This window comes from Neophocaena asiaeorientalis, unplaced genomic scaffold (assembly GCF_003031525.2).
Source record: "Neophocaena asiaeorientalis asiaeorientalis breed wild unplaced genomic scaffold, Neophocaena_asiaeorientalis_V1.1 scaffold123, whole genome shotgun sequence".
In the NCBI taxonomy this organism is placed as follows: Eukaryota; Metazoa; Chordata; class Mammalia; order Artiodactyla; family Phocoenidae; genus Neophocaena; species Neophocaena asiaeorientalis.
Window position 1 is genome coordinate 14,630,144 of NW_020173666.1, and position 20,021 is coordinate 14,650,164.

Here is a 20,021-nt window from a genome sequence, read left to right on the forward strand (position 1 = left end):
AGTAATTCGAAAGGTATATGCACCCGAATGTTCATGGCAGCATTATTAACAATTGCCAGTATATGGAAGCAACCTAAGTGTCCATTAACAGAAGAATGGTTAAAGAAGCTGTGTTATACACACACACACACACACACATATAATAGAATACTACTCAGCCATAAAAAAGAATGGACCTTTGCCATTTGCAACAACATGAATGGACTTAGAGGGTATTATGCTAAGTGAAATAAGTCAGAGAAAGAAAAATACTGTATGATATGTGGAATCTAAAAAATAAAACAAATTAGTGAGTATAACAAAAAAGAAACATACGCAGATATAGAGAACAAACTAGTGATTACCAGTGGGGAGAGGGAATGGGGGAGGGGCACAATACGGGTAGGGGATTAAGAGGTACACCCTATTACGTATAAAGTAAATAAGCTACAAGGACGTATTGTACAACACAGGGAATACAGCCAGTATTTTGTAGTAACTATTAATGGAATATAACCTTTAAAAATTGTGAATCACTATGATGTACACCTGTAACTTATATAATACTGTACACCAATTACACTTCAATAAAAAAATGAAAAAAACAGTAACTAGGTAAGTAAAATTGGTGCAGCCACTGTGGAAAACAGTATGGAAGTTTCTCAAAAAACTCAAAATAGAACTACCATGTGACCGAGCATTTCTACTCCTGGGTATATATCTGAAAAAAATGAAAACAGTAATTCGAAAGGTATATGCACCCGAATGTTCATGGCAGCATTATTAACAATTGCCAGTATATGGAAGCAACCTAAGTGTCCATTAACAGAAGAATGGTTAAAGAAGCTGTGTTATACACACACACACACACACACACATATAATAGAATACTACTCAGCCATAAAAAAGAATGGACCTTTGCCATTTGCAACAACATGAATGGACTTAGAGGGTATTATGCTAAGTGAAATAAGTCAGAGAAAGAAAAATACTGTATGATATGTGGAATCTAAAAAATAAAACAAATTAGTGAGTATAACAAAAAAGAAACATACGCAGATATAGAGAACAAACTAGTGATTACCAGTGGGGAGAGGGAATGGGGGAGGGGCACAATACGGGTAGGGGATTAAGAGGTACACCCTATTACGTATAAAGTAAATAAGCTACAAGGACGTATTGTACAACACAGGGAATACAGCCAGTATTTTGTAGTAACTATTAATGGAATATAACCTTTAAAAATTGTGAATCACTATGATGTACACCTGTAACTTATATAATACTGTACACCAATTACACTTCAATAAAAAAATGAAAAAAACAGTAACTAGGTAAGTAAAAGTTGAAGAAATATGAACAACAAATAACACTGATATATATAAAGAGCTCTTATAACTCAGTAAAAAATAGTATCATATAGTTACAGAAAGAAACCCAATGACATATACAGATCTTTCCCAGTAAATACTCAAAACTGTTCGTTCAACCTTATTAACAGTAATTTAAACTTATCACTAAGATATAATTTTGCCTATCAAATATATAAACTTTTCAAAAATAAATTCAATGGCTGTTAGCTTTGTAAGATGGGCTCAGTCATACGCTGCTAGTGAGAGTATTAACTAGCAAAATCTTTATGAAAAACAAATTAGTCATATGGTTTATATCAAGAGTTTTAAAAACACAACTCTACTTCTAGCAATCTCTCGTATGACAACAATCCGAGATAGGGAGAGGCACTGTGTGGAAATATGTTCAGCACAACATTATTTATAAATAATTTTTTTTTGTTTTTGCGGTACGCGGGCCTCTCACCGCTGCGGCCTCTCCTGCCGCGGAGCACAGGCTCCGGCCGCGCAGGCTCAGAGGCCATGGCTCACGGGCCCAGCCGCTCCGCGGCATGCGGGATCCTCCCGGACCGGGGCATGGACCCGTGTCCCCTGCATCGGCAGGCAGACTCTCAACCACTACGCCACCAGGGAAGCCCTATAAATAATTTTAAAAATTGCAAATAATTTATATTTACAAGACTTGGAAGTTATTAAATATAATATAGTATTTGTAGTTTAAATACACTATACTATAGAAAAACATTAAAATAAACCTTTTGAAACGTAAATGACTCTGAAAGATGCTCCTAGCATGATGCTTGTACTAAGATCAACATCAGAATATAAAATTCTCTATATGGCATGGTTCTATCTTGTTAATATAACAGTACACAAACACAGACACGTATTTATACACAGACACACACGTTTGTGCAGGTAAAAAATATGGACAAAAATACCAAAATATTAATGATTTATTTTCTCTTTAAAAAATTTTAAAGAGAAAATATATTCTGATAAAAATATAAATATTGAAAGATTATATGAAGCAAAAAGCAAAAGTCCCCAATTACCAAAATTCCCAATAATCTACTCACTTTCCAATCCTCCACCACACCCACTGATGTCAGTGTGAAGTGTAGAATATATTTAAATATATAACTTTAAAAAGTGTGAGTGTGATTATGCTGTGTATATTGATATGTCTTGGAGATTTTTTCAAGTCAGTATATAATCTTCATTCTTATTGATGTCTGGTTATAATTCCACAGCTATACAGAAATTTAACCCACCCCGAGATAAAGAACATTTATTTTTTTAACCAGACTCACTGATACAAATAATGCTGCCCTGAACAGGTTAGTACACGTCTCTCTGAACTCTATTTAGGACACACACATAGAAGTGTAATTTTTAGGAAAAAGGGATTGTACATTTGTTTTCACAGATACTGTCCAATTGTCCTCCTAACTGGCCCCACTATTTTACACCTCCAAAAACTGTACATGAGAACCTATATCCCTTTAACCCTGACTGAACATTTTCTTTCTGTTTCATTTTTGTGAATTAAGAAATATTTTAATTTGTTTTTAAAAATTACTGAGTTGACTTTTAAAGTTGCTGGGTCATTTATATTTCTATTGTGAAGGGCCTATTTATATCTGGAGCTGAGACCATTCATTAACTGTTCCCTAATATTCATTCTCTTTGTCTTCCTTAGTAATAACATCCCTATTTTTAATGGGACACAAGGTCATACTTGATGAAGATTACATTTCCCAGTCTCCTTAAAAGGATAGTCATGTGACCTAAATACTGGCCAATGGGATACAAATAAAAGAAAAAAAGAAAAAACAAACAAAAAACAAACAAACAAAAAAACCCTTGCTACTTCCAGGAAGTGTTTTTTAAAAAAGAGTGCAATCACCTTCCTATTTATTGAAATTTGAATAAGACAGCTGAAACTTAAGCATCCATCTTGAGCCATTGGTAAAAGACAAATATTATAGATGTTAGAGCAGAAAAATAGAGGGTAAAACGTTTTAGACCATGATAGTGATTAAGAAGCCTCCTTACCAGACCTGGACGATTTAGACATTGTTTAATGAGAACTAAATGTCTGTGTGTTTTTAAGCCCCTTTTATTATGGAATTTCTATCATCTGCAATTTAACCTAATCTTCACTAACAAAATATCCTTTGCCAGATTTTCTCATTTTTTTCTTATTGACATGAAGCTCTTTACAAAACATAGATAGAATACTCTTTGCCTGCCAACAGAAAATTATGAAACAAATTACATAAAATCCATTTATTCATTCATTCATACATCACTTTAATAACTCACTACTCAGTGCAACTTTTATCCAAAGGCAACGCTTGGGCGTGTGTGGCTGGGAGGTGCATTGCAGATATCAGGAGGAACCCAAATAAACAAGAAAAATTCCCCAAACTTTCTGTTTATATGTATATATTTGCTGTTACAGTTATCCTAGGTGATGAAGATATTTTCCTCATTTTCAATAAAGGAAAAAACTCTAACTTCTTGCTTCTATTGGCTAGAAGAACAGTATTACAGCTTTGTTTTAATGGAAAATAATCTCAAAATCTCAGTATTTTTAACTCTTAGGGTATTGCATTAAAACCACATTTGGTAAGTCCCACGTCATTCCTTAGATACAAATACTGAGAAGCACACTCTACTGGGACACACACCTAATGCACTGCCTAGGCAGATTTTCTGTTCAGTTACTGAAGATAAAGCTTTAAGGCTCCTTACTTGCATAGGCCCCTTCGTGGCTCTAGTGGGGATCTAGCAATGTGCTCACATGGCCAGGGATTTCTGGAAATTTGAAAAGATATTTGAACAGCAGTTGGTTAGGACAGGTGTCCCTTTCCACTCTAGTGCCCCCTCTGGTACAGCTAGTCTGGGGATATTTCTTCCACTCATCAGACGTGTACAATGATAAGCAGAAGATTGATTCCCATCAATACTGTGTGTAGTGGAAGTTCTTTTGGGACAAGAATACACTTGACAATGCACTTTATATGATTATAAATGCAACACTGATGCTTTTTCTTTTCTTTTGTAAAGGAAAGCACTCGGCATAGGATTTTTTACGTAGAATTCCTGTGTTTGAAGAGCAGAAACCTGCAGCGTGATTACACCGCACGTGCCTGCCAACTAGGAAGCTGCATGTTTTACGCGTCCCGATGTACCAGGTCGTGCCCTACTGCATCCGACAACATCTTAACCCGAAGAACTGTGGTCTCTGGATGGAGCAGCACACACACTGCCGCAGTCTAGCAAAGGGCCTCAGGAAGCAAGTACTGTATTCCACTGACCAAATTCCTACTCTATTCATCAATAAATATCTATACGCTGCAGTGAACAGGCTTTTCAATGACTTGATAATTAACGAAGAGGAATAATCACAGGGCCATAATGCAAAAAGATTGACATGTTTTGCTGACTTGACATGATATACTAACATTGACAAAAACAACATTGAACTCATAATATACCAGTATGAGGAAGACTGAAATTTATTGATGAATTTTCTCAATGTATGGAGTATTTAAGAGTAGTCACTATGTCAGAAAACTTGAATGCTCTGAAATCTTACAGACCTTATGTGAAAGAAAATGACTGGAGGTTTTCTCAAATTTGAAAACAAGCATAAAATGTCTTATCTTTACAAAAATAAGTTGTGAAACTGAAAGTTACTTTCAAAACCATCAATAATAAAAAATAAATTTTAATCAACCATGCTAAGGGGAAAGGCTAGATTATCTTTCTATTCATTCTATAGAAAATGATACTACAAAAGTCTTGCTATATAGAGGCCATCAAAGAGTATGCAACCGAACAGTGTAGAAAGAAGAGTATTACAGCGGAGTATCAGGTGTTTACTAAACACAAGGTCACTTTTCCAAAAGTGTGATTTTTATGGTGACTGTTGGCTTCTTAAAATTTGTAATCTGTTAGGCTTTATTTTCCTGTTCTCAACTATAAAATGATTTTGTATTCTTTTTCTAAAAAAGGACCCCCCAAATGGCGTAATCTCAGATCCCAGAAAACCTGAATCTGTCTCTACTTACGGACGTCCCAGGCCTTCTTGGCCACCCTCAGATTTCCGAAACACCTTCTGGATCGGGCTGTTTACCACCCTAGCCGCCTCTGCAGGGACTGTCCCGGTTAAATGGTTTGAAATTTAACTTTAATCAGAGTTAATGTCTTCGGCATATCTGGCCCTCAGCCCCACACAAAGAGCCCTTTCAGCTTGAAGCTTCCTCTCCATTTCTGAGCTTGAATGAAAAGTCATCATCTCCTGGGCATGGACTTCTGCAAAACAATCTGGGGATGCAAACTGGAAACGGTGGGTAGGAAGAGGTTCAGCTCTGCGTGGGGCACACCTTGATCAAAGGTAATAGGAGACAGGAGGAAGCTGGCAGGTAAATTTCTCCTCCTTTCTGCCTTCTGAGGGATATCCAAGTTGTGGGTTTTTTCCTTGCAAATTTTCCCCAAAAGCCCTCTGTCTCTTTATGCTCTTGTGAAGTAGCCTGAACGAATGCACTGACTGGCTCGGCAGGTCTTCTTGCTCAATTCCCTTTATTTTTTTACCCTAGCCACTCTGAGCTTCCACTTCCCAAATAAGGAATAATTTTTTTTCCCCCCTCAGGCTCTGGTCTGTAGAAGACTTTGGCTAAAATGAAAAAGTTCTGGCAATTTAGCACGTAGGAAGCTTTCATTACTGTCAGCTGTTGTCATTACCGCAATCATCCACATCAAAACACAGCAGTCAGATGACCTTGTATTGGGTTGGCCACAAAGTTCGTTTGTAAGATGTTACACAAGACCCGAACAAACTTTTTGGCCAACCCACACAAGAAATAAAAACAATAAATGGAATTCAGTTAAAAGGCAGAAAAAAATACATTTTAAAAGAGAGGAATACTGTATTAAAAATAAATTATTAACTTGGAGAATGAAAGTATAAAAATAGACTTTGTTTTGATAAAGCAAAGTTTGGGTTAAGCTGTGATAAAGCACGTATTTATAAACACGTATTTATAGCAAAAATAAAGCATTTCTGTTCATTCTTGCGGAAAACCTTTTCCTGTACAAATGCAAGAGTGAAGGTTCCTAACAGTTCATTTTGTGCACGTCTGCACCCGTGTTTTATTTGCTGTCATTTTTCTCCCATGAAAAGTGGTGGCCACTCCTGTCTCAGAAGTAGGGCGAGCTTGCCTGTTCACCCAGTCAATTCTAGACAGATGGCCAATACGCATTTTCAAATCCTGCCAAAACAAAGATTGAATCTGGCATAAGCCTTAACCCACAACTTCCTTCCCCAAACATTAAATACATTTGCTTGGTAGCCTTTCTGACAACACAGGGGCATGTAGAAATTAAACACAGGGGCATGTAGAAACTAACGCACTGATCTGAGTTTGAGAGGAGAAAGCAATGCAAAAATGCATGATTGAAATAGGCCTCCCCAAACAGGAAGATTTATGTTCCCCTCTCTCTGGAAATATAAATCTCACGGAGTGTGTGATTTTGATTTGTGTTTGGAGTGCGGGAATATAATTCAACAAGATGGCACCGCGCTGCATCCAGTTAGGGACAAATGATGGTCTTAACGATGAGTATGCTCTGAACTGTGGTTGTGTAATAAGCCACACCTATAAGAGAAACTGTAGAATTCTGTCCGCCTGACTAACATGCATTCCATGGCCAAACAGTGTCCATAATTAACACGTCTAAAACAAGGGTCCTTCGCAACTGCTCTCACTCGCACTTTAATCACAGTGAGTACAAGTTACTGAAGGGGTGCAGCAAATCTGAAGACCACGCTAATGATGTCCTTTGCAAATGGCACTTTCCTCTCAGGTCACAGACACTGCAAGAGCCCAGGTTCTCCAACTGGTGCATTTTAATGTAATCGACAGAAAAGTGTAGGAAGACACATTTTTTTAGAACCTGAGCAAATTATCAGTGCAGGTAGGTATTCAGAGAATAAATACATCTACTGTGTCATTGGAGTTTTAAAAATATAATCAATTTGTACTAGAAATTAGGGCTCCATCTCAGATTCATCTAAATTGATTTGCCATTTTAAACTGCAGCCCATTTGTTCAAATCAGCAAAGCACAACAGAATTCTGTTTCCAACCAAGATTATTTACTAATTATTTACCAGGGTTACTAATCACTACCACGTTTATTCAGTCCTTCTTCCTTTTCTAGAACACCACACTGGTCTGCTCAATAACTCGAAATTGTTTTTGTTCCCGTGATATTTCCCCAGGTAACAAAAGGACAAGCTTGGGACCTTTAGCTCTCACTGCATGTTTTAAGAGTAAGGACGGGAATAGGTAGAAAGATTCCCTTTCAAACAAACCCTATTTACCGCACAACCTCGGAGTAACCAACAAAATACCGTGGGCAGTAAGCGAGCCATCAGACACCGTTCCTCTCCGCAAATAATGAGAAATGTAGTCAGCTAAGTCACAATAAGGCTTTACTAAGAGTAATTTAGCATAGTACTTTCTCGTTTTCTGCTATTTTTAGAAAAAGAGGAACCCACGTAAAGATTTAACTTGCAAACATTTTCAACCTTATGTATTTTAAGTACATCTTTGACATGCTCCCCTGTTGCCGAGAGTATCCCAGATACACTCATGTAGTTCAGGGACCTCCGATTGAGCAGTGATGAACTTGGGCCCAGCCAGGCCCCTGGGAGCGGCCAAGTGGGCCCCGCTCCCTGTGCTTCTGTCTAAAGGGGTTGTTTGCGGAGCTGTCTGGCCTCCCTCCCTCAGCTGCCCCTCCCCTGTCAGAACTGCTACGTGCTGCATCTCAGCCCCTCTCCCTGACCTGCTGCTTCTACCTGCTGGGCTGGGAGCGGCACGAGAAACAGTAACAGAGGAAGCCCTGACGAGGTGCGTGCCTTTCACACACAGGCGCTCACGGGCTACCAGATCCTGCGGGCCCTCCTTGGAGCAAACTGCTTTGATGGCACTGATTTTTTTTTTTTTTTTTTTTTTTTTTTTTTTTTTTTTTTAGTTTTATTTACTCTTTTATACAGCAGGGTCTCATTTTATACATATTAGTGTATATATGTCAATCCCAACGATGGCACTGATTTTTATGACAGTTTCCTATTTCCCTCCGAGACCTTTTTACAAATCTGGGCTTTGGGCACTTTTCACATGTGGGCTCCCTGCCTTTTTCGCAGCGGTCTGACAATCAGACAAGTGAGTGATGCCAGATACAACTGGAGTCGGAGCTCATGTCCGAGGCAGCCTTGGCTGAAAGGGTCCTGCAGGTTCCGCTCCCCCTTCCAGGTGGGCCCCTGGGCCCCGGAAGCCCCTGGCAGCCACAGCCTCTGGGGAAAGCCGGGCTAGCTCCCTCTCACCCAGAGCTTAGAGGGCAGGACGCCCGTGGCTCACCTCGGGGCCAGCAAACTGCAAACCAGCCCCTCAGCTCCAGGAGCTCAAGGAATCCGTTTGGGAGACTGTCAGAGCTTCCAGGACTGGGATCTGGGGGCCCCCAAATCTGTAAGCCTTTACGCCACTTAGCATTGAATGCCAACACAGGCCAATGCAAGGGCTTGGGACGGGAATGCACCTCACACGGCACGTTTAAACCAGGGATTTTTATCCCCACGGGGCTGCGGATAATGACTGTGCTTGGTATCCTCCGCTGGGTCAGACGCAGTAGAAAGTGCTGGCACCCTGCTTGGTTAATTCGCGTCTTTGTCCTGTGATTCTCTCACACACCTTGCAGAGCAATCATACTCTGCTAGCCCATTTTCAGGCTGAGGTAAGTAAGTCTCAAGGAGGTAAAATCAATTTGCCCCAAATCATGCTCCACAGTAAAGAAGTGCTAGGATTTGTCCCCAGGCTTCCCTGGAACCACTTCCCCTGCCACCTAGTCTGTCATATGCCAGTAATGGCAAAGTCTCCCTGGGACACTGTTACCTGACACGAGACATCTTCAATCCTAAGTGTCTCTCTGCTGTCTGCAGAAAACTTCTTCGGTGAGATTCTATTTGCTCTGTCCACAGTCTCCTTCTAATCGTGTCCAGCTCAACAAGGAGAACAAAGAAATTGGCCCTGGATGAGTCCTGACACAGAGGCGGCCACAGTCTCCGTCCCCTGTGACTCAGGGCCTGGTCCCCAGCTCATGAGGCCAATGGTGTGCAGAGGCCGGGGAGAAACACAGGCTGCCGGGCTCCTGGGTCCTGGCTCATCTCACTTGCATCCAGCTCCCTGTTGACTAGCAGCAAACATTTGCTCCTTGGTAATGGCAACACGGTCCTGCCAGATGGAAGAAAGAGCCGCTCACAGGCCCACGGGACCACTGAACCCACACAGCCTCATCAGTGATGATGCTTTAATCGACAGATTCAGGTTACTAGGGAAACACATAGGGGCCCTGTAGCCTCCACTTACAGTATTAGTAAAGCAAAACACAGTGGAATAAAAAGAAGAGCTTCGTATTAAGAACCGGCCTCTATCACCCGACTGATGTTTATTGGATGCGCAGCTGTTTTTTGCCCAGATGTATTTCTAAGTACATGTGACTCGCCAGCTGCTCGCAGATCATCTGCTTCCTCCTCACATATCCAGCTCAACAGCAACATGAAGTGATAGAAGGGAAGAATATCGGTGTCCTGCATTCTGCTCACAAAACCACCTTGACATGTCAACTGACAGCAGAAAAATCCCAGGCCCCCATCGAGGTTCCTGATTTTCGTAACATCAGCTGTGAGTTTCAGGGAAATGCATTTCACAATAATCAGCTCTGAACCCCAGGGCTTGGAGAGGGAGCGCTGAGTGTGTAGGAGAAGCAGACATTCTCTTCCTCTCTGAGGTTTTGTGGACTCTGATTCTCTAGTCTTAGGAGGGGCAAATTTAAGTGGAAGTGAAATCTAATGTGGATGGATCCTTTTCATTGTGGTGTACAGGTAAATGTCAGCTGGTACCCTTCTCAGAGCCCTGAAGCAACAGAAGCTAAGGGAGGGGGACAGGTGTGGTGGAGAAGTGGGGAGGGGGATGGGATAGAGGAAGGGGATAACGGGGGTGGGAGTGTGGGGAAACAGATAGGGCTGGGGGCGGGTGTGTGGCTGCCTCTCCCATCACAGACGAGGCCTGCAGCTGCCCTGGTCTACAACCCCGCTGGGAGGGCTTCTGGTAGCAGCAGCTGTGGCCACACAGGACCTGTCAGGGAGCCACGGAGGTCCCAGGGCATCTCCCTCAGAATGACCCCCACTCTCTGGGGTCCAATGGCTGTCTGACAATCTTGAGTTCATCTCCATTTGAAGTTTCTCCCATGAAGGATCTCCTTGGCTTCTTAGTTACCAGTTGGACTCACCTGTCACCACTGGACAAAACCCAAGTCACACGTTCCTTCCTTTTCAAGTCATCTGTGCCACACTATTTACTCCTGAAACTTTTCAACTGGTGACCACTTTTGCAAAAGTGCAAGCTCAAAGACATGCAAATGTTTATCAGAGATGTCTGCGTTTTAAAATCCAAGTAGGAATAACTTTCTGGGGTCCCAGAGAAACAACAGTTTTTTAATATCTTAATACTTTACCGAATGGAAGTATATTAATGAGAATTACAGCACTGCTTTTCAGGTGCTAAGAGACCTGAGCCGCGTATGGGGGGGGGATAGCACAGAGGCACATCCCTAAGCTTCCTCGGGGCTCTATAGTCACAGTGTGTTTGGAGAGATTAACGGCCGACCTCCCAGCACGGGGTTCTCGCTCAGCACTGCCGACACGTGTGGCCAGCTGTGTGATTCTCTGTTGTAGGGCTGTCCGTGTAGCCCAGGACGCTCGGCAGCAGCCCTGCCTGGTCTCCACACGCTAGACGCCAACGCTGCCCTGCCCCACAATTGTGACAACCTAAAATGTCTTCACACGTTGCCAAATGTCTTGCTTGGGGCGGGGAGGGGGGATGCCCAGGCTCGGGGGATCCCCTACCCTTCCATGCACACCCCTTCAAGACCCACTCGCTTCGAATGAAGCCAAAAGAGGTACTATTATTGCCCCACTTCACAGCTAGGTAATCACGCGGAAGGTTAGTGAGAGGAATGTACTTGCCTGGGGTCACACAGAGCGGTGTATAAGAATTACCTCATTCTAGACGAGGCCAGTGAAGCACCACATAAGGGGCTTAGGGATGAACGAGATAGAGTCGCCTGACCCCCTGACTCAAGTCTCCCCCCTTTCCGACTGACTTGGCAGGAATGGCTTACAAGCCAGGGAAGCCCAGAATCCCGTGAGGCAAGACCACTCCTGCCTCAGGGGCCCCCCGATTCCTGGAGTCTCTGTGTGGGCCCTCCACAGATACAGTTTCCTGTGTGGCCAAATGACTCCTTGTGCAGAGGCATTTGCCCTGAAGGCTGAGTTACTTCCTAATCCTTATGCTTAATACCTTCCGAAAGGCTCTTGTAAAGGAGAATGAGGCTGTACTGAGATCAGTTAGGTTGCTAATAATGTGAGGTGCAACGCTCGCCTAGAAAAATGCAAACGAAAAGGTTTTGCCTAAAACGTCTAGTCTCTAAACCAATGCTGGTCTAGGTCCCTTAGCACTTTGTTGCTGTCCTAAATACTGACCTTTTCGTATCTGCCTTCCTTGGTTCTAATACTGTGAGAGCTTTTCCCCAGCAGCAGCCTTCTCTGACACCCCCATGGGTTCTGGGCAGCTGACTGGGGATGGAGTGAGCAGTCTGGGGTAGGAGTTTGGTTACAGCATCGTGGAGAAATTAGGTGAGACCGCAGCATCTGACCCATTTTATGGATAATTAAGCAGTTGACTTGGAGGCTAGCATCTACTGCAGTGGCTGCAGCCACTGATACCTGTTGCGATCACAGGTACGGGGCGTAAGGTGTGCTGGAAGGAGGGAGACGGCTCAACTCCCATCCACCAGGCTGCTGGGGAGCACTCTGGTCTCCTAGAACTTTACATAGAGTCCTTTATTGTAGACATGCACTTCAGAGTTAACCTAACAACTTCAAGGAATTCATGATTCATTATTTATTTTTGAAGCCATGGTTATGACATGGTTCTGATTCCATGGGAAAGCCATTAATTAGAAAACATGCTACTCCGGACCTCTAAAATGATCAAAGTAAAAGATGGTGAGCAAAAGCACATTGTGGTTAAAAAATACCCCGACCAAGAGAGTTGCGTTGTACGAAGTGTGAAAGAAGGGTAAGAAGAGCCACAGGGTAGCTGGGTCTCAGGTACACAGGTACGGGGTGGGGATTAGCCACAACTCAGCTCCTCCATCCTTTCCGGGCAGCATCAGAGGGAAGCTTTCTCTAGCGCCCACACACATTTAGGCGCTGATTTAGAAGCAGAGACATGCTGGATAAATGCAAAGTGTTTGTCAAAGCACTTCTCTCCAAGTGGATCTGCATAGCCAGATAACAGAAAAACGCCTTCCTCCTTTGCTGTCTGAAGGCTGGGACACAGTCTCACAAGAAAACTGATGGGTGAGACCATCTCAGACTCCACAATGAACCACACCTAATTTACAGGAAGAAAAAAAAAACCCTGAGTACACCACCCCGATCTTCACACTCTCAAAAAAGCCAGTGGAAATCAGACACTGTGATTCTTCAACGGTTCTCACCCATAACTTGTTTGGGAAAATGTAATAAACTGAAGCTCAATGTGAATAATAACTTCAGTGAGATGAGATTCTTTACCATCATTCTTCTACTTGAGAAACGCGAACACTCGTTCAGAACAAGCTGGCTGGACGCTCTCGATGTTATTCTGCAGACGGTGCGTTCCCCAAATTGCTCTACATGTGGGATAGAGGGAGTCTCGCGTGAAAATGAGGATAATGATACCCTCTTGCAGGACAGTTTGAAGGGTTTCAGATAATGCGTGTGAAGCTGATGCTACAAGGCTTTGCCTCTCGGGCTGGAGGCAGTGGAGGTGGCCCACTGGGACCTGGGCGACCGTCTGGGGCATGTGTCCCAGCTGACTCGCAGCATACTCCGAGCAGGGTGCCAAACACCATGGCCCGCCCCAGGATTTGCAGTGGGGTTGCAGCTCTAGCTGCCCTGCAGAGCTATGTGACATTTAAACATGCAGCAAATAAACACGTGGGCGCCCTCAGGAGACGGGGCTTAGCCCACACTCACTGGGCGTCATGAGACCCCCATGGACAGGGCACTCCAGCCTACGCCTGCTACTTCCTGATTTGCACTAATTCTTTCTTATCCTTGGAGCTTCACGATATTTAACAATTCTGCAAATTCTTTAAAGCGTGAAATATGAAAAGAGTCAAATACGCTCTAAGGAAAAGGGAGGAATCATCTAGAATTAGTATTTTCAAAGAAGTTAGGGACTTGGCTTGTTTAACCCGTACGAAGGGATGACTAGTACTAATTAATGCAGGTAAAAGGGAACTGATTCTAATATGTGAAGGAGGGGCTGCCTGGACCAGGGATAATTTTGCAAACAGATCCAGAAGCAACGCCTGCTGTACCCGCCGTGCGGAGACATGCTCCCTGGGATCTTCCTCCCCTTGTTTAATCTGTGACATTGCCATTGGAATTTGTCATTCAAGGAGTTACAGCTGATGTTACGGCCTGAAGCACAGCTAAACCAAAATAAACAATCTGCTGTATTCTGCTTAGACTAATAGACAGTGATGTAAGGCCCAGCACACTGGCAGCGGCAAAATGCTTCTCTCACACTGTGTCTGCAACGTGGCCCGTGTGTGCACAATGGCTTTGTCAAGAGAGGCCTCTGGGGCTCCGTCCATTGTTAACACCGGTGAAGGGAGCCGAGAGGGGCTTGGGCAGAAATTTAACATTTTGCCTTGGTCTGCATCAGAGAGATTCTGTTTCTATCAGCTAGGAGAACAAGCTTTTAAGCTTAGAACACAAAAGCCTTTTTTATTTGATTTTTCTTGGGCGGGGGTGACCTCTGTCCTCCTGAGTCAGGAGGTTTTGCAGATACAACTAACGGGCGGTGGGAGTCGTCGTTACAGTTCACAGAAAGGGCCTGCAGCTTCCAGTATACAGAGACTTTAAGCCACCCTCACAGACACATTTCCAGTTGTCTTAAATGCCCAATATATGTTTTGGTATCACTTCCCAGCAAGGGTTCTCTTGGTATTTTTAATGCAGTTTGCCACAAAGGTAACAGGATTTTGTCTTTGAGTGGGGGGAGGGGGTAGTTATTAGCTCATAAATGGCTTCCTCTCTGAAGAAGCGCTCACTCTGCCTGGTGTGATCTTTGACTGTAGCTTCCCTTGCACAGCCACCTTCAGCAGTGCTGCATCTGTGCATTCAGCTCCTAAGCCCAGGGTTTTCCATCTGAGTGTAATGTTATTCTCGTTTTTTTTTTTTTAATTCCCACCCAGGGTCCCAGGAGCCCTGCCATACTCCAGAAGCACATGAGGCTGTGTCATGCCAGCGGTCACAGTGAGCTCCCTCATCTGGTTACGCCTTCCACTCAGGAACACTCGCTCCGGATGAGGGGAAGTTGCCACACATAACTCAGTTAAAATTGTCAACTTGAGTGGCCTGGATTAAATCTGGCCTCCTACACGCAATCAGTTTTCAATTTTATCACCTCACTCTAAGCAAAGCGTGAACAAGAGTTCAGTGCACGTGGACAGAGATGAAACAGGGTCCTCTTTAATAAACAGATGCTTTTTAAACCTCGTTATTCTAACTTGTGATTTTCTAAGCGTACAACCAGACACGGTTATAACGACCATATCCCTCTCCAGGATTTCCGCGTGGACCAAAAACTAAGAGTGAGTTCACCGAGAGGGAAGGGAGGAAGTAGGAAGAAATGAAAATTCCCTGTCCTGTTGGATGCTAGGCCGGAAGCACCACCTCGTTCCTGCCAGGTGTCCCCTCCTCCAAATAGGCCAGGCTGTAAAGTGAGTGGGGCAGGTGAGGTGCCCAGGTCTGTGACAGCACCTGTGAAACTGACAAGGCGTCACTCTGCATTTGGGGTTTGCGTGCCTCTCACTCCTGCGTCGCCCACCCTGCCGTGGGATGCCTCTCACTATAAAGCTCATCCACGTCTGCTCTGCGTCACGGCCTGGGCACTAAACGAGGGGGCATCTTGCTGCTGATTTCTCAGCACAGGTAACGCTCTGGCAGTGACACTCTAGGGCAGCCCCCCCGGGCACCCCTGCTCCCCTCACACGCGTCCACCTCTCCTTAAGACAGCCTTCAGCTTCTCTGGGAGGATGACGAATAATTCTCATGACTGCAGATCTGTGAACGTTCCCCTTCCTCCCACTGATGGGATAGTGTGAATGAACATGGAAGAGGAAAACAAAATGAGAAAGAAGGAAAACCACGAAGTTCCACCTCTAGATGGGGCTACTGTCTGCAAGTGTCCTCTGTTTGGTCTTTAAAATTCAGTTCACTTCAACTGAGATAGAAATTAGGTATCAACAGAGAATTTACAATTTAAATCAAACTTTGACTCAAGTAATTAAGTCTTTAGTCCTGCGAACCTCATTCACAGCCTCAGCATCAGGCCGCTGTAGGATGGCTAAATTTCTTAATTTCCTGGGTGCCTGTTTAAAAAAAAAAATCCCCAATATTGAATAAACTAAAAGGGAAGAGTAGCAAGCAGTTAATGTTTATGTGTTCTTGAACTTCAGACTATGGATAATAAGAGATTAACCATGAGAAGAGACTTCCCAAAATGCTTGGCAAAACCCTGGTAAATTTCAATTTGTCCACGTGGTAATAAACAAGTCTGAGGGAGGAAAGCCATGTTTCCATTGGCATCAGTACTTTACTCTGCATAAAAGTTCTAGCAAGTAATAGCTCTGGAAGCTCTTTTAATGTTTTCAGAACTAGAAGTGCAGGCAATCTTATTGAGGAAGCAAGAATAATGGGTCTTTCTACGTTATTTCTGAGATACTGAGCATAACAGCGTCAGGAAACTACGTGTGAAGTCATCAGGAGAAGGAAAGCTTTGCGTATATCATCTCTTTAGACTTAACCCCCTTGCTCAGGACAAAACATGAGAGCAGAAGTGGCCCTGCCTCACGCATTTCTTAATCATTCCTGTCAGCTGTGGTACTGTTATTATATGACTGCTGAAACAGGGGATGCTCATCGAGTCTACACTACGTGTCAGACACTGTTTCAATTGCTCCATATACATTGACTCATTTCGTCACTAAAGCATGCTGTGATTTAAATATTATTGTAATCCTCACTAGAGAATTAAGTTACTTGTCCAGAATCATGCCCAAGCTCTTAATCCTTACTTTTGATTCTTCCAAGACTAAGGGCCATTCTGAAAACTCAGCTTGACCCGTAATATAACAGAGGGGCACCCTCTTCATCAGGAGGCAGTGTGGCTTAAAAAAATGACATGTGCCGTCAAGACAGACTTATATCCAACTCCTCCCACTAATGCTCCAGGTTGTATGCCTCTGACTTCAGAACTTAACTTGAACCCTTGAAAGCCTTCTTGGGTTCAGGAGAGACAGCTTGGATGCAAAGCGGAGATGGGGGATGAGTACATTCAGGTACCACTGATCCTGATTCCTGGGCACCACAGAAAAATCATCCGATGGGTGAATCAGAAGGCATACGCTAGTAGGCAAGTACACAAAATGTATCATATTATAAAATTTTATTAGCGGTGACAGTTTTAAGGGAGATTTAGCAATATTTCAAACTCAGGCATCAAAGTCTGACAGATTCAATTTTGTGTTTATCAAGTTATCTGATGACATACCAAAAAAGAGCATTCCATAATCTTCAGGCCAGCCCTTCATATGCCAGGTGTTGCTTGCCTACAACTGGTGGAGTCAAAATGGAAAGCATCTTTCCTATCTGCTAAGGAACAAAGGAGGGCTCAGTCCCCCAACATTGCTTACTTAGAGCAAGTTCATCTCAAAAGAAACCCCTTGGCCAAGCAGGCAGCCAATCAAATGGAAAGTGCAGACAGCGTGATTATAGAGGGGTGGAGACATCGGATGGCACTGGGGGCATCACAGTTAACAAGCAGGCAGTTTCTGGAGACTCACAGATTAGCACATTATTGCAGCAACTGGAACCAGCAGCTAAAACACATCTACCTGATTATCCTGGGAGCAACCTACTCTGGACAAGCAAGAGCTGGAAAAACTCTATCTGGAAGATCACCAACATCACAGGTGTCAAGCCCCATTTCTCTTAATAAAACCCAGGAACAAAACAGAAGGCACTGGGAAGCATGGTGAAAGGTCACTGCAGCAGCACTAGGGGAATATAAGGGAATGGACACATCTGAATATCTCCCAACCCGAGTTTCTTTTCCTTGTTCCTTACAGCAAGATGCAAACAGCACCCCATACCTGCACGTACGTTGCATGTATTAAATGGCTGTGTGTATTTATCTAAGCCCAAATTCCTATTTCAAATATAAGAAAATAAAGCAAACAAGAGAAAAGAGTGTTCACTAGGTAATCCAAGTGAAAAACAGGAGCCTGGATCAAGAGTGAGCCTGCCTGCTGACTCCCCGGGCCTCCGGCCTCCTGGTCCACCCAGGGCTCCCTCTCTTCACTCCCTCTCCTTTTCCTCTTTATTCCTCACGATGATGCACATTCTCATTTGACAGTTTCCGTGGATTGAGGCTGAATGTTAAGTTTTCTGCCGAAATGGGTTCAGGATCTTGTCAGCTATTTCCTTTAGTGAAATACACTTTCATCTTTAATCTACTGAAGAGTGCTACTTATGACAGGGGCTCCTTAGAGAAAAGAACTCTGAGGGATGGGCTGCTACCATATTTAAATTGGCCTTTACCTAGATAAGTAAATACAAAGATAAGGTCAAAAAAGGTTAATAATTTATACTCAGAAAAGCTTAAAAGGATTTCATAATTTAAGCCTCTCATGAAGGTACGAAACCGAACTCAATATGATACCTCTGAAGCCAGCTTGACACTGTGACTTTGCTTTGTTCAAGCTAACGGTGCCATTATTCTCCCAGCTACACAGTCTCCAAGTCAGAGAGGCATGAAAGATACCTTCTGCTTCTTCAGGGAATCATTTACCAGTAGCCAGATTTTTAGTCACTAGTTCTTCTCACAACTCTTCTATTTTATTTTTATTCTTACTAGGACAATTGAGAAGAAGACTCTTCCTCTTATCCTCCCTTGTTTGAATCTACCTTCCATTTTTAAATTATGCCAAAGTATAGTTGTGAGCATGTCACTGCCAGTTCAGACGCAGGTTACATCTCTGGTGAACCTCCTCTCCTCCCAAGGAATTCTGATTAGGCTGCCAGTTGCCTGGAAGCCTCGAGGCATGGTGCCCTGCTGGCGAATTTAACTTTAAAGTCTTTGTGCTACCATATGATCCAGCAATCCCACTCCTGGGCATATATCTGGAGAAAACCATAATTCAAAAACACACACGCACCCCAATATTCATTGCAGCACTATTTACAATAGCCAGGACATGGAAGCAACCTAAATGTCCATCGACAAAAGAATGGATAAAGAAGATGTGGTACATATATATGATGGAATATTACTCAGCCATAAAGAAGAACGAAATAATGCCATTTGCAGCAACACAGATGGACCTGGAGATTGTCGTAGTGAGTGAGGTGAGTCAGAAAGAGAAAGATGAATATCATACGACACCGCTTATATGTGGAATCTAAAAAAACGGTACAAGTGAACTTATTTACAAAACAGAAATAGAGTCACATGTAGAAAACAAACATGGTTACCAAGAGAGAAAGTGAGGGGAGGGATAAATCAGGAGATAGGGACTGACATATACACACTACTATATATAAAACAGATAACTAATAAGAACCTACTGTAGAGCACAGGGAAGTCTACTCAATACTCTGCAATGACCTATATGGGAAAAGAATCTTAAAAAGTGGATATATGTATATGTATAACTGATTCACTTTACTGTACAGCAGAAACTAATAACACAACATTGTAAATCAACTATACTCCAATAAAAATTTTTTAAAAATTAAAAAATAAAGTCTTTGTGTGTAGGTGAGGACAGAGGGAGAAACTGACGCTTAAGGGAGCAAAACAATTTAGAGTGGAGAGTAGCAGAGATGAGCAACAGGGTTACTTCCAGGCCATATAAAGGTGAAGGTTCAGGCTGCAGTTTTGCCCCATCACCTTTAATAAGCATGGAGCCAAGTGAACAAAAAGACATCTTAAAGGTTTAAAGAGCAAAAGGAATCTTTCAAAAATGTATTCCTTGTTTATAAAAGTGTCAAAAACTCTTCCCCTTGTTACCTAAAAGTATAAGGTAGCTGTAAAACCCAAAATAAATGTCTACAGAATGGGAGCAGAATATTTTACCCCTAAGGAAAGTAATTATCCAGTTTGTTAAAGAGCTAACATTGCCCCTGGTGGTTGGGCTGAGACGCTAAGAGTGAACGGCCGTCACGAGGGCCTTTCTACGGAGCTGGCCAGTAGAACTTTCCGCTTTGATGGAAATGTTCTTTATCTGCTCTGACCGCATGCTAGTCACTGGCCCCCATGGCAGCCGAGCAACTGAAAGGTGCCTAACACTATCGAGGAACTCGAGGAAACTCAGGCTTAGGAAATTAAAACAGCTCAGCCAAGATCACAAGCTTAGCTAACGGTGGAGTCAGCTTAACCCACCCCTGTCTGACTCACCATCAACGGGCCCTTGAGCACTAAACACTAAAATGCGC

General features: G+C 43.1%; 1 protein-coding gene and 1 long non-coding RNA gene across 3 annotated transcripts in view; one reads left to right on the forward strand and one right to left on the reverse strand.

Moving 5' to 3' along the window:
• Positions 1–20,021, reverse strand: part of PRKN (parkin RBR E3 ubiquitin protein ligase) — a 1,231,166-nt gene that overhangs the window by 398,321 nt on the left and 812,824 nt on the right. The gene's annotated exons all lie outside the window — the stretch shown is intronic.
• LOC112401648 (uncharacterized) lies at positions 5,601–15,020 on the forward strand. 2 transcript variants are annotated; one of them, XR_003003609.1, is made up of 2 exons: positions 5,601–5,767; positions 14,717–15,020. It is a non-coding gene; the product is annotated as an uncharacterized LOC112401648 (long non-coding RNA). The 2 variants fall into 2 exon arrangements; XR_003003608.1 differs by having other exon boundaries at positions 5,601–5,739.